The sequence below is a fragment of the Pelobates fuscus genome, chromosome 2 (assembly GCF_036172605.1).
Source record: "Pelobates fuscus isolate aPelFus1 chromosome 2, aPelFus1.pri, whole genome shotgun sequence".
Taxonomy (NCBI): domain Eukaryota; kingdom Metazoa; phylum Chordata; class Amphibia; order Anura; family Pelobatidae; genus Pelobates; species Pelobates fuscus.
Window position 1 is genome coordinate 56,205,604 of NC_086318.1, and position 12,948 is coordinate 56,218,551.

A 12,948-nucleotide genomic window follows, 5' to 3' on the forward strand; every position below is an offset into this window, starting at 1 on the left:
AACTCCCATCTTCGCCCGAGTTAGCGGAGATATTCGCCAGGGAGATTTTCCGTTTGCATGGGATACCTTCCCAAATTGTCTCTGACAGAGGCTCCCAATTTGTTTCCCGTTTTTGGAGATCATTCTGCTTCCAACTAGGCATCAAATTGAATTTCTCCTCTGCCTATCATCCTCAGTCCAATGGAGCTGCTGAACGCACTAACCAAAAAGTTGAACAATATTTACGTTGTTTCGTTTCAGAACACCAGGACGATTGGGTCGGTTTGATTCCTTGGGCGGAGTTTGCACATAACAATCTCATTTGTGATTCTACGCATTCTAGCCCTTTTTTCTTGAATTATGGCTTTCATCCTTCCATCCTTCCTTCGGAGTCTTCTTCTCAAGGGATACCGTCGGTGGATGTTCATGTTGCCAATTTAAGAAAGTTGTGGGATCGAACTCGACAAATCCTTCTGCACAATTCTACGCTGGTTAAAAAACACGCTGACAAACGTAGAAGGGCAGCACCGGTGTTTGTTCCAGGCGATAGAGTATGGTTAAGTACTAGAAACATTCGGTTAAAAGTGCCGTCCATGAAATTTGCTCCTCGATATATTGGACCGTACAGGGTACTGTCTCAAATTAACCCAGTTGCGTATCGTTTAGCGTTGCCTAATGCCTTACGCATTCCTAATTCATTTCATGTTTCCTTGCTAAAACCATTAATATGTAACAGGTTCTCCTCCACGATCGCCCCTCCCCGCTCAGTTCAGGTGGAGGGTCAGGAGGAGTATGAGGTCAATTCCATCGTTGATTCTCAAATCTCCCGGGGGAAACTGCAATATCTGGTCGATTGGAAGGGTTATGGTCCTGAGGAGAGAAGTTGGGTACCTCAGGAGGAGGTGCATGCTCCCCGTCTCCGCAGGGCGTTTCACTCTCGATTCCCTTCTCGCCCTGGTGTATTCCGCCCGGTGGGCGTATCTGAGAGGGGGGGTACTGTCAGGGTACCTGTGGTCTTAGCTGTTAGAGACTTAGCTGTTCCTCCATCCAGACGGCCTGATGGCTCCCTTCTCCACGGTCTATCCGGTCATGCAAGGCCGGCCGCGAGGGAGTGACTGCCTTTTACAGCATCTAGGCAGGAAGTTGTCATCAGGACACTCCTCCGGAACGACCTGTCACTCAATTGCTGCAGGACCAATCAGGACGCCTCGGAGGCGTGGTTACTGCTCTGAACAGGGTATTTAACAGAGCTTCTTTCATTAGCTCATTGCCCTGTCGTGGTTCTAGCTTGTTCTAGTCACTCAGTGCTTGTGTATTCTATTATCCCTTTTGGTTTTGACCCGGCTTGTTTACCTTACTCTGCTTATCTCTGTTACCCTTGATTCGGCTTGTCTCTCGCTTACCTGTCTTCTGTTACCCTCGACCTCGGCTTGTCTTTGACCATTCTATACTGTACTACTTACGTTAGTCCGGCCATTCTAAGGTCCGGTATACGTATCTGGCTACTGTTTGTACTCTGCGTGTTGGATCCCTGTCCCGATCCTGACACTTACACTATCAACCCCCAAACCTACCCTTCCTCTCCCATGCATAACTAAGCCACTTGATGCCTAGAAGTAACTAGGAACAAGCAGTGCGCGCTGTGTGGGATGAAGCCTCCCAAACGCTGCTGACCACCCCAACAGAGACGACCAACCATCATTACCATCACCACAAGACTGACACTCCACCATCTAGAACACATATATTAAAATGATTAATATATTGTGCAAATGCGAGTTGACAACCCACACCACCGCCTCCATGTACTATGTGACTACGTAAGGTGTTACATGCTAAGCAAACCTGTACAACAAACCAATGTAAGCTGTTATGACCAGTTGTAACGAATCAATCTATGTACTAAGTACTCATGTACACTTTGTCATTCATGCATATCTTGAATAAAATAAAAAAATAAATAAAAAAATAGATGGTGAAAAATTCTAGTGATTTATTCCAGATATTCATAAAAACTGAATTATCATGGTCAAACGTTGGTTGTTCTTGCAAACGTACACTTCTATGAGTAATTTGTTGTGTTAAATATTTCTCCATTGTGAACACTTCCCATTTTAGCTTCATTTCTTTAATCATACGTTTCTCAAGTTGTGCACACATTGTATCAAGATCATCACTAGTTGTAATTTCATCCATCTTGCAAACTTCTTTAAAAAGAAGTTAAAACTTCTTTCCCACTTATTTCTATGTTTAAAAATAGACATTCCTTATTCCTTACTGTGAGTGACAAATAGAACGAGAAATATAGGCAAAGTACAGTGCTGCATTCACTGCACTAACACACACCCTGCATTCACTAAACCAACACACACACTGCATTCACTGCACTAACACACACCCTGCATTCACTAAACCAACACACACACTGCATTCACTGCACTAACACACACTCTGCATTCACTAAACCAACACACACACTGCATTCACTGCACTAACACACACTCTGCTTTCACTAAACCAACACACACACTGCATTCACTGCACTAACACACACCCTGCATTCACTAAACCAACACACACACTGCATTCACTGCACTAACACACACCCTGCATTCACTAAACCAACACACACGCTGCATTCACTGCACTAACACACACCCTGCATTCACTAAACCAACACACACACTGCATTCACTGCACTAACATACACCCTGCATTCACTAAACCAACACACACACTGCATTCACTGCACTAACACACACCCTGCATTCACTAAACCAACACACACGCTGCATTCACTGCACTAACACACACCCTGCATTCACTAAACCAACACACACACTGCATTCACTGCACTAACACACACCCTGCATTCACTAAACCAACACACACACTGCATTCACTGCACTAACACACACTCTGCATTCACTGTACTAACACACACTCTGCATTCACTAAAGCAACACACACACTGCATTCACTGCACTAACACACACTCTGCATTCACTAAACCAACACACACACTGCATTCACTGCACTAACACACACTCTGCTTTCACTAAACCAACACACACACTGCATTCACTGCACTAAAACACACCCTGTATTCACTAAACCAACACACACTGCATTCACTGCACTAACACACACTCTGCTTTCACTGCACTAACACACGTTGCATTCACTGCACTAACACACACGCTGCATTCACTAAACCAACACACACACTGCATTCACTGCACTAACACACACTCTGCATTCACTAAACCAACACACACACTGCATTCACTGCACTAACACACACCCTGCATTCACTAAACCAACACACACACTGCATTCACTGCACTAACACACACTCTGCTTTCACTGCACAAACACACACGCTGCATTCACTGCACTAACACACTCTGCATTCATTCCACTAACACACAGTCTGCATTCACTCCACTAACACACACACTGCATTCACTCCACTAACACACACTCTGCATTCACTGTACTAACACACACTCTGCTTTCACTGCACTAACACACACTGCATTCACTGCACTAACACACACACTGCATTCACTGCACTAACACACACTCTGAATTCACTACACTAACACACACACTGCATTCACTGCACTAACACACACTCTGCATTCACTCCACTAACACACACACTGCATTCACTCCACTAACACACACTCTGCATTCACTGCACTAACACACACTCTGCTTTCACTGCACTAACACACACTGCATTCACTGCACTAACACACACTGCATTCACTGCACTAACACACACACTGCATTCACTGCACTAACACACACTCTGCATTCACTACACTAACACACACACTGCATTCACTGCACTAACACGCACTCTGCATTCACTACACTAACACACACTGCATTCGCTACACTAACACACACACTGCATTCACTGCACTAACACACTCTGCATTCACTACACTAACACACTCTGCATTCACTAAGCAATAGAAGAAATGACTATTATCTCCTGTATGAGAAATATTCCCAACAGGGGTTGTCAGTATGAGTGGTACCCACCCACTCTGGGCAAGAACCCTAGAAACATATCGTAGAGTAAAGAACATAAGGAATTTTCTCCTCAGTGAAATTCCTCTGGGGTACTAATAAGTAGATAGGCTGATAAAAGGTGAGTGCAACATAGAACACTAACAAGGACGTGAACACTTAATAGTGGAGGATAGTTGTATACATTTAAGGTCTAAAAAATCTAAGTGTGGGTGTGGGGGGGGGGAGGGGGAATTGTACCGAGTATCTTTAGATGGTTGGAGGAGTTAGACTGCAGCAATAGGGACTTATAGTTTAACTGGCACCCACGAAGGTGTCTTAGGGACTGTCTAGCTGAAGCTGCTGATATGCAGACGCATACATGGGGAAAGCAGTATGTATGCACAGCTCACTTGAGGAGGAGGTTACAAACCTGATGTGGAATTATTAAAAATTACTATTGTACTTGTATTGAATTATTGTACTAACTCCATTTTAACCTTATACTGTGACTTCCTCCTCCATTTTGTCTCCCTAACCTGACTTCTTCAATCCTCCATTTTGTCCTCATGACTTAACTTGTTCATTTTAAAACTACATTACGTGACTGAACTTCTCAACCCAATTAGTACAGTAGACAAAGACTGTGTCTTCCTACAAGGACAAATACCAGGAGGTGCTGGTTACTCCTTAAGACTTGCCGGCTACTCCTTAGAATTTGTAAGATAGTATAGTTTGAAGGCCACAGAACACAGTAGTAATGAAATGTTCTATTCATAAGAGACCTTGCACCTGGACATGAAGCCTGATATCATTGACCGTGTAAAATGACGTTTAGGACCCCCTTATCCCCACCCGTGTCCAGAATAATCCCACCTCTGATGGGTGGGCACGGGACTAACCTTTTTATTTTTGAACCAATAGGTAAGACACTAACACCGACACTTAACAATTAATCCAATTGATGGTGTTTATTTGCTGATATTCTAATAATCAATGATGACGCAAAATGCCTCTTAAAAGGGCCTGCGCGCCCGCTTTTTCTGCACTTGCCAATAAACTTTCTCGAAGTTATTTTAACCTGAACCTCGTGTGTCAGACTTAATTACTTCAGCGTATATACGCAATTTAATTTTATTGATTTGGACAGGAACAGATAGACATTTGAACATTTTGGTTTACTTTCAAAAAGTACCATAACAACTTGGCGCCCAACGTGGGGCATCGGGCTATGTCCGGCCGGTGAGCCGTCCTAAGGAAGACAAGGGTGGACGGAGGAATCCGGGGGGAAGGAAAGGAGACTGATCACCTCCAGGTACACGGTAGAGACTTCTGCAGAGCCACCGGTATGTTCCGGCCCCTTTGATTGACCCGTCCACGTGTCTGTGACTGCTTCCCGGGAGGACATCAAAGACAGGTAATATCTTGCCCGGTGCCTCGTTACCCACTTGTTTACCTGCATTTTAGTCTATCTGTTGCCTGGGTGTGTTTGAATTGTGTTTGAATTGTTTGCCTGTTTCCCCATTTTGAGATAAAGGGGGGGTGGACCTGCAGGGGTTTTGCCTGGGGTTCTGTCTTGCTTGTTTTCCCCTTTTTGGGATAAAGGGGGGTGGACCTGAGGGGACTTGCCTGGGTCTTCGGTTTGTCTGTTTATCTGTTTGTATTTTACCTCTTTTGGGATAAAGGGGGGTGGACCTGAGGGGATTTGCCTAGGTCTTCTGTTGCCTGTTTTACTCCTTTTAGGAACCACTGTGCTGTGGTTGTAGGGAAAAAGGGGGGTTGACCTGTGGATGTGTTCCTGGGGGTCTTCTTTGCCTGTTTACTTCTTTTAGGAGCCTCGTGGCTGTGGCTGTATGGAAAAAGAAGTTTGTGGAACTGTGGGATCTGTGTAGAATCATAGTTTCCTGTGATCCAATTTTGTGTCACTTTGATAGCCTAGCTAGCTTCACTGTGCGCTTTCGGACCAACCAGCTCTAGTTGAGTTGGGGACGTCCTGACCCGGACCAACCAGCTCTAGTTGAGTTGGGGACGTCCTGACCCGGACCAACCAGCTCTAGTTGAGTTGGGGACGTCCTGACCCGGACCAACCAGCTCTAGTTGAGTTGGGGACGTCCTGACCCGGACCAACCAGCTCTAGTTGAGTTGGGGACGTCCTGACCCGGACCAACCAGCTCTAGTTGAGTTGGGGACGTCCTGACCCGGACCAACCAGCTCTAGTTGAGTTGGGGACGTCCTGACCCGGACCAACCAGCTCTAGTTGAGTTGGGGACGTCCTGACCCGGACCCTTCGGCTCTAGTTGAGTTGAAGGTCCACTGATTATTTAATTGTGATAGTGAGACTTGAGGAAGTCATTCTCCGAGCGGGGACACTACAAGGTTGAGGGAGGTGACTTTGGAGTAAGCACATGTAAAAGGAAAGGGATTATTGTTGATTTCATTTGTACTGTGATGCATGCACTGTATTTCAATTATATTGTTGTCTTGTTTGTCTAATTAGGAGTCTCATGAACTCCTGTGTCTGTCTCTAAGGATTTTCCTTGCCTTTCATCTTTTCTATACTTCCTATATTATTATACTATCCACTCCCATTCCTCTTAAAAGAGAAGTGATTGGTCACACACTTCTCACCTCGCTCCAATCCGTGTCTACCACCCCGGGTAGGCGGATTCAGTGACTAGTCTACGTTTTGGGAAGACGCACCTGAGAAAGTCCCACGGTTCTCGGGTGGCAGTCGAGCATTGTAGACGTTCTTGTTCAGTTTTCTCTCTCTCTCTATATCTAGGACGCTGGTATAGGGGTAGGGGGATTATGGGGCAGGATTTGGGTAAGCCCAGTAAGGGCTGGTTAGCATGTGATTTGGTAGAAAACAGAGAGGGTGAGGAGATGGTTAAAGGTGTTGTAAAGATTGCAAAAGTATGTAAAATTGCTGTACCGACATGTGGAAGGTTGCAACCAGAAAGTTGGCGCAAGTTACTGGCAGAAATGAAAGGCAAGCTTACAGATAATGGTTTATTAAAGACTGCTGAAGCATGGTACAGAGTAGCGAAGGCTATTCAGCTAGAAGGTTGGGTTGAGGAAGAAATAAATCACAAAGGTGTGAAATTGTTTGTGTATCATCAGAATTGTGTTGCTGGGGTCTACCCTCAGCCAGCGCCCCAAAGTGGCGCCCAGGGGACGTCTATCCCCAAGGTTCAGTCAGCAGTGGGTGATAGCCAGCTGACTATGTTCCCCACTCCCAATCCTCCTAACACCCATCCCGCCACCTCCCCTGTCTGCCCGGTCCTGAATTTTGATGGATCTTTCTTTTCCCCCTCCCCGTCCCTAACATTCCCATCATCCTCATCCACCCCTACGCTACCTGCAGTACCTCCCCCTAAAATTTCACCTGCCATTCCTTCCCTACACTCTCTCTCCGTTAATGATCCCCTCCCCTCTTCCTCCGCCCAACTAACCACCTCCTCCACCCTTGCCCCGGCTCCTCCCTCTACACCCACCCCTACCAATCCCTCTCCGTTCCCTCCCATCTCCACCCCAGTTCAATACCCCACCTCCTTCCCCTCCCCAGCCTGGCCCTACCCCTTCCTGTATCCCATGACTCTGCCCTATCCCGGATATCCACTACCCCTCCCCCAAGCCACTCCCCAGATCCCGGTCATGCCCAGTCCAACACAGTCTGTTCCGGATGTGCCCACATCCAACATGGCCGCCATTTCTTCCCTTAACCCTAATACAATACCCTTTCCGGCCACTAATATAGCGGCCCCCAGTACAGCCCTGATGCCGGTAATTCCCGGTGACTACCTATCCCCCGGTTATGACTCGCTAGCCACCCCCGCATCTGGGACCCCCGCTCATCCTCCGGTCCTGTCACCTTACCCAGGCCCTGCACGAAAGAAAGCTCAGATCATAGAATTAGACGAGAGGGATGAGGATAGTTCATCCCAGGACTCGTCGGAGGCTGCAGGAGCCGCTGCAGGAGCCTCAACCCATCGTTCCATCGATGATCCCTTTGGACACAAGGGTCGGGGAGAGCGGGCCCCTCCTAAGTATGTTGCTTTTAACCCTACCCAAGCTAGCGCGTTAATGAAATCACTCCCTGACCCAGAAAAACAGCCTATGCCTTTTTACCGAGGGATAGTTCAAATCCAAAAGACCTATTCCGCCGCATGGCGTGATTTGCTGAGCATTTGTGCTATTAAAGCAGGGGATGCATACTGGCCGAGCATGGCCCGTCACCTCAGTACAGATCTCCTTTCCAGTGATGTTGATTACCCCTCCGGGGTAACCTTTTGCACCCAATTAAGAGAATGGGCTAAAGACAAACTTGCAGATCAGGCTGCTGGCCTCACTGATGTTATTCAAGACAGAGGAGAATCAGTAGAAAGGTTCCATGCAAGACTGTATCAAATGTTTACAGATTTGGGATTTGATCTTACAGACAAAATTCATTCACAAATGCTGTCAGGTGCGTTTGTCCAAGGTGTTAAAGACTCTATACGTAAGGGAATCATTGCTGCACGCCCTGAATATAAGGTTGTTCCCCTGGATACCCTGCTTCTAGTTGCTAGAGGTTTGGAATCTGTTCAGACCCCAAGGAGATCCAATCCGGCTCCCCTCATGGTGGCCCGCGCTACCCCCATCACCTCTGGCACCAAGGGAGTCAAGTTAGAAGATGTAATTTGTTTCAATTGTGGAGCTCAGGGACACTACAGAAGTAACTGCCCGGAACCTATAAGGGAACCAGGGGCACCCAAAAAGTTCTCCAAGCCTGCCCCAGGCCCCAAGACCGTGAAAAAGGTTCCAATTGTTGAAGAACCGGATGATTAGGAAACTGGCAAGCCTGTGTCTGTAACCCCTGTAATGGCAGTGTCTACAGGGGACAAAGGGGGGCCACTTGCCACAGTGACTTTACCCATTGAAGGCCACCCCACCACATTTCTAATTGACACAGGTGCAGCCCGTAGTGTTCTGCGAGAACAAGACCTGCCAGACCCATCCTTCCTGTCCAATATTGATGTCTCTTGCGTTGGAGTGGATGGTCAGCCAAGACATAGCCCTTTAACAACTCCACTACGAGTTGGCTCTAGTCTGCTTGCTCGCTTTGTGGTATCCTCCACATGCCCAATTAACCTATTAGGTGCTGATGTCCTCTCACGCCTGCAAGCTTCCATCACCTTCACCCCAGACGGGCAAGTAGAAATGTTCACACCTCTATCTGTATCAGATACCTCAGCCCTGTGCTCCTTGCCTCTGATGCTACATTTAGATAAGCCCCGTGAGGAAGCAGCAGAATTCAGGTCCAATTTCCCAGAGGAATTAAAAACACAGGTGCCCGCCAAGTTATGGTCCTCAGGCCCAGAGGACATAGGTCACCTAAATGTTCCCCCTGTGGTGGTAAAGCTTATTCCAGGAGCTAAGTTACCAAGAAAACCACAATATCCATTAAAACCAGCACAGTCTGCTGCAATTTCTGTCCACATCAAGGCACTCTTGGAGAAGGGTGCCCTGGTGAAATGTAAATCGGAATGCAACACCCCATTGTTTCCTGTGAAAAAGAAAACTCCAAAGGGTGAGCCAGAGAAGTACAGGATGGTTCAGGATCTCCGTGCTGTCAATTAAGCTACCGTCCTGGACACCCCTCTTGTACCAAATCCCCATACTCTGCTCTCTGGAGTCCCACCATCTGCCAAATTCTTCACAGTCATTGACCTGGCCAATGCCTTTTTCAGTGTCCCACTGGACCCATCCTGCCAATACCTGTTTGCTTTCACTCATGAGATGCAACAGTATACCTGGACTGTCATGCCCCAAGGGGCACAAAATTCTCCCAGTCAATTTGCAAAGGCCATGGGTACCATCCTTGACCCATGGCAAGCTGAGCACCCAGAAGTTGTCTTGCTCCAGTATGTGGATGATTTACTGCTCTGTGGAGATGATATACCCACTACTGAAAGGTGTTCAATTAGTCTTCTTTCCTATTTGGCAGAACAGGGATGTAAAGCTTCACTCACCAAGCTGCAATTCTGCCAATCTTCAGTGATTTTCCTTGGACATTGCCTATCTCAAGGTACCAGACATCTTACTCGGGACCGGGTAAGAGCTGTTCTGGACATTCCACCTCCAAGGACTTCAAAGTCTCTTCATGCCTTCCTAGGCCTCATTTCCTACTGCAGAGCATGGATCCCAGAAGCCTCTCTGCTTATGCAACCTCTCTATGATGCTCTTAAGTCTGACCCGTTCTGTCTGACCAATGAAGCCCTGGCCAATTTCGATGCTTTAAAACGTGCCATTGCTTCTGCTCCTGCCTTGGGCCTACCTGACTACTCCAAACCCTTCAAATTATTTGTCTCTGAAAGACAAGGCCACGCAACAGGAGTTCTCACCCAAACGAATGACTTAAGAGGCCGCCAGAGGCCTATTGGATATTTCTCATGTCAACTAGACATTGTGGCCAGAGGGACTCCTTCCTGTCTCAGGGCTGTTTTTGCCGCAAGAGAGCTCATTGAAAGAACCTCAGACCTGGTCCTTGGCCACCCTCTGGTTGTTTTGGCCCCTCATGACATTTCTGCTATTATTAACCAAGTCCAGCTCAAGCACGTGTCTCCAGCCAGACACCTGCGCCTACAGTGTCATCTTCTTTTGCCTGACAACATTTCCATCCAAAGATGTCAAGTGCTTAATCCGTCCACTCTTCTTCCACTCCCTGAGGGGGGTATCTATTATGGATTTATCACAGATGAAACCTACATCTACCTGCTCTGTGGATGTATCAAGAAAGTCATGCATCCACATTTGTCATTTCATGAAGATGAGACACCTCTTTGTGAAGGCCCGGATTACGCCTTCTGTACCATGTGGTACAAGCCAAATATTACTCCCGAACCTTGCTATGAAGATGAGCTTTACCACTGGACCGATGTAAAGCTCACTGCACAAGACTTTTATTGTGACTCTGAAGGTAATAGCATGGTCTTGGTCCAGCTACCTCAACAACTTAATTACCTCTACCGCCATTGGGATACCGCTATCCCACATATTCCTGTTACCAAGTTGAAGACAAGGTCATGGAATGATCTTGGGCCCATGGCAAAACTATGGGCCACCATGAATGAAGAACAGCTACAGGAAAATGGTATTGCCAAATACCCAACAACTGACCTTCTGGAAGCATGGCCACGCCATTTCCTGGAAAAGGAATTTCAAGACCTGGTCATAAAGAATGATTATGACCCAGAAACACCTCATGACTGTTTTGAACAGATGAAAATGGAAACAGTGCACTTACCAACTGTGCATGAGAATCCATTACCAGATCCGGATTTTACCCTGTTTGTGGATGGATCAAGATATGCCGATGAAGGAGGAACATATCACACAGGATATGCCGTAACCACAACAGACGAAGTCATCAAATCATCATCCTTACCGCCAGCAATGTCTGCACAAGAAGCTGAATTACAGGCTCTGACTTCAGCATGCAAAATTTCCAAAGGAAAACGTGCCAACATCTATACAGATTCAAGATATGCTCTGGGTGTGGCACATGACTTCGGCCTAATTTGGAAGACAAGAGGATTTCTTACCACCGCCGGTACACCAGTCAAACACAGCACTGCAATCAAGGAGCTAATGGATGCCCTCCTACTTCCCGAAGAAGTGGCCGTTTTGAAAGTCAAGGCTCATGGGAAATTGGATACAGATGAAGCAAAGGGCAACCATTTGGCTGATCAGGCTGCTAAGTTAGCGGCCAGGGATCTGCAGGAAGTGGATGAAGAAGTGTCCGGACAAGAAGAAGAAGAAGTCCCTATTTTTGCTCTGCAAACTCTTCCTACTGATTTGCGAATTTTAAAAGAACAGCAAGCTGCAGTCACTCCTGAAGAAATCCAGAAATGGAAAAAGAAAGGAGCTGTCCAAAAGGACGGAATATATTACAACAACTTCAAATTTTGTCTTCCCAGAAATTTGTATCCAGCAGTTGTCCAATGGGCACATGGGCCTGCACACCTGTCAAAATAATTGATGGCCGCCCTCATACAGAAGTATTATGAAGCACCTGGAATCACAACATTGATCAATAGCTTCTGCAAGGCCTGTGTCATTTGTGCAAAATGCAATCCAGGAAGACCAGTTAAAGTACCTGCGAAACACCTGGCAAAGCCCATGTACCCCTTCCAGCGGATTCAAATTGACCACATCCAAATGCCCAAGAGTGGGCCCCATGAATATGCACTAGTAATAGTGGACATGTTCTCAGGCTGGCCAGAAGCCTACCCAGTGGCCAATATCACTGCAAAAACAACCGCAAGACGCCTACTTACAGATATTGTATGTAGATTCGGACTCCCAGAAGTCATTGAGAGTGATCAAGGCCCAGCCTTTACAGCAACTGTGACTAAAGAAATTTGGACTGCCCTAGGGGTGACTCTAGCCTTCCATACCCCTTACCACCCACAAAGTAGTGGTAAAGTGGAGCGCATGAATGGCACTCTAAAAACCAGAATGCTAAAAATGTCACAAGAAACAAAGATGCCCTGGCCAGAAAGCCTACCAATAGCTTTATTTAGTGTTAGGCACACACCTAGAGGGAAGCATTCACTGTCCCCATATGAGGTTCTATTTGGGACAGCACCCAGGCTAGGTTGTTATTATCCGCAGCAGTTGCAACTCCAATCAGATGTTTTAGTAGACTATGTAACTGAACTTGCAAGTGTCCTAAACAAAATACATGCCCAAGTTTTCTCTTCAATTCCAGATCCCGAATTGGATACAGGTTCCCATAACCTACTTCCCGGAGATTGGGTCCTGGTCAAGAAGTTTGTGCGGAAAAATACCCTAGAACCAAGATTTGACGGTCCATTCCAAGTTCTCCTGATTACCGCAACCTCCGTCAAATTGGCCGGTAGGCCAAATTGGGTCCACGCTTCCCACTGCAAGAAATCTCCTGCC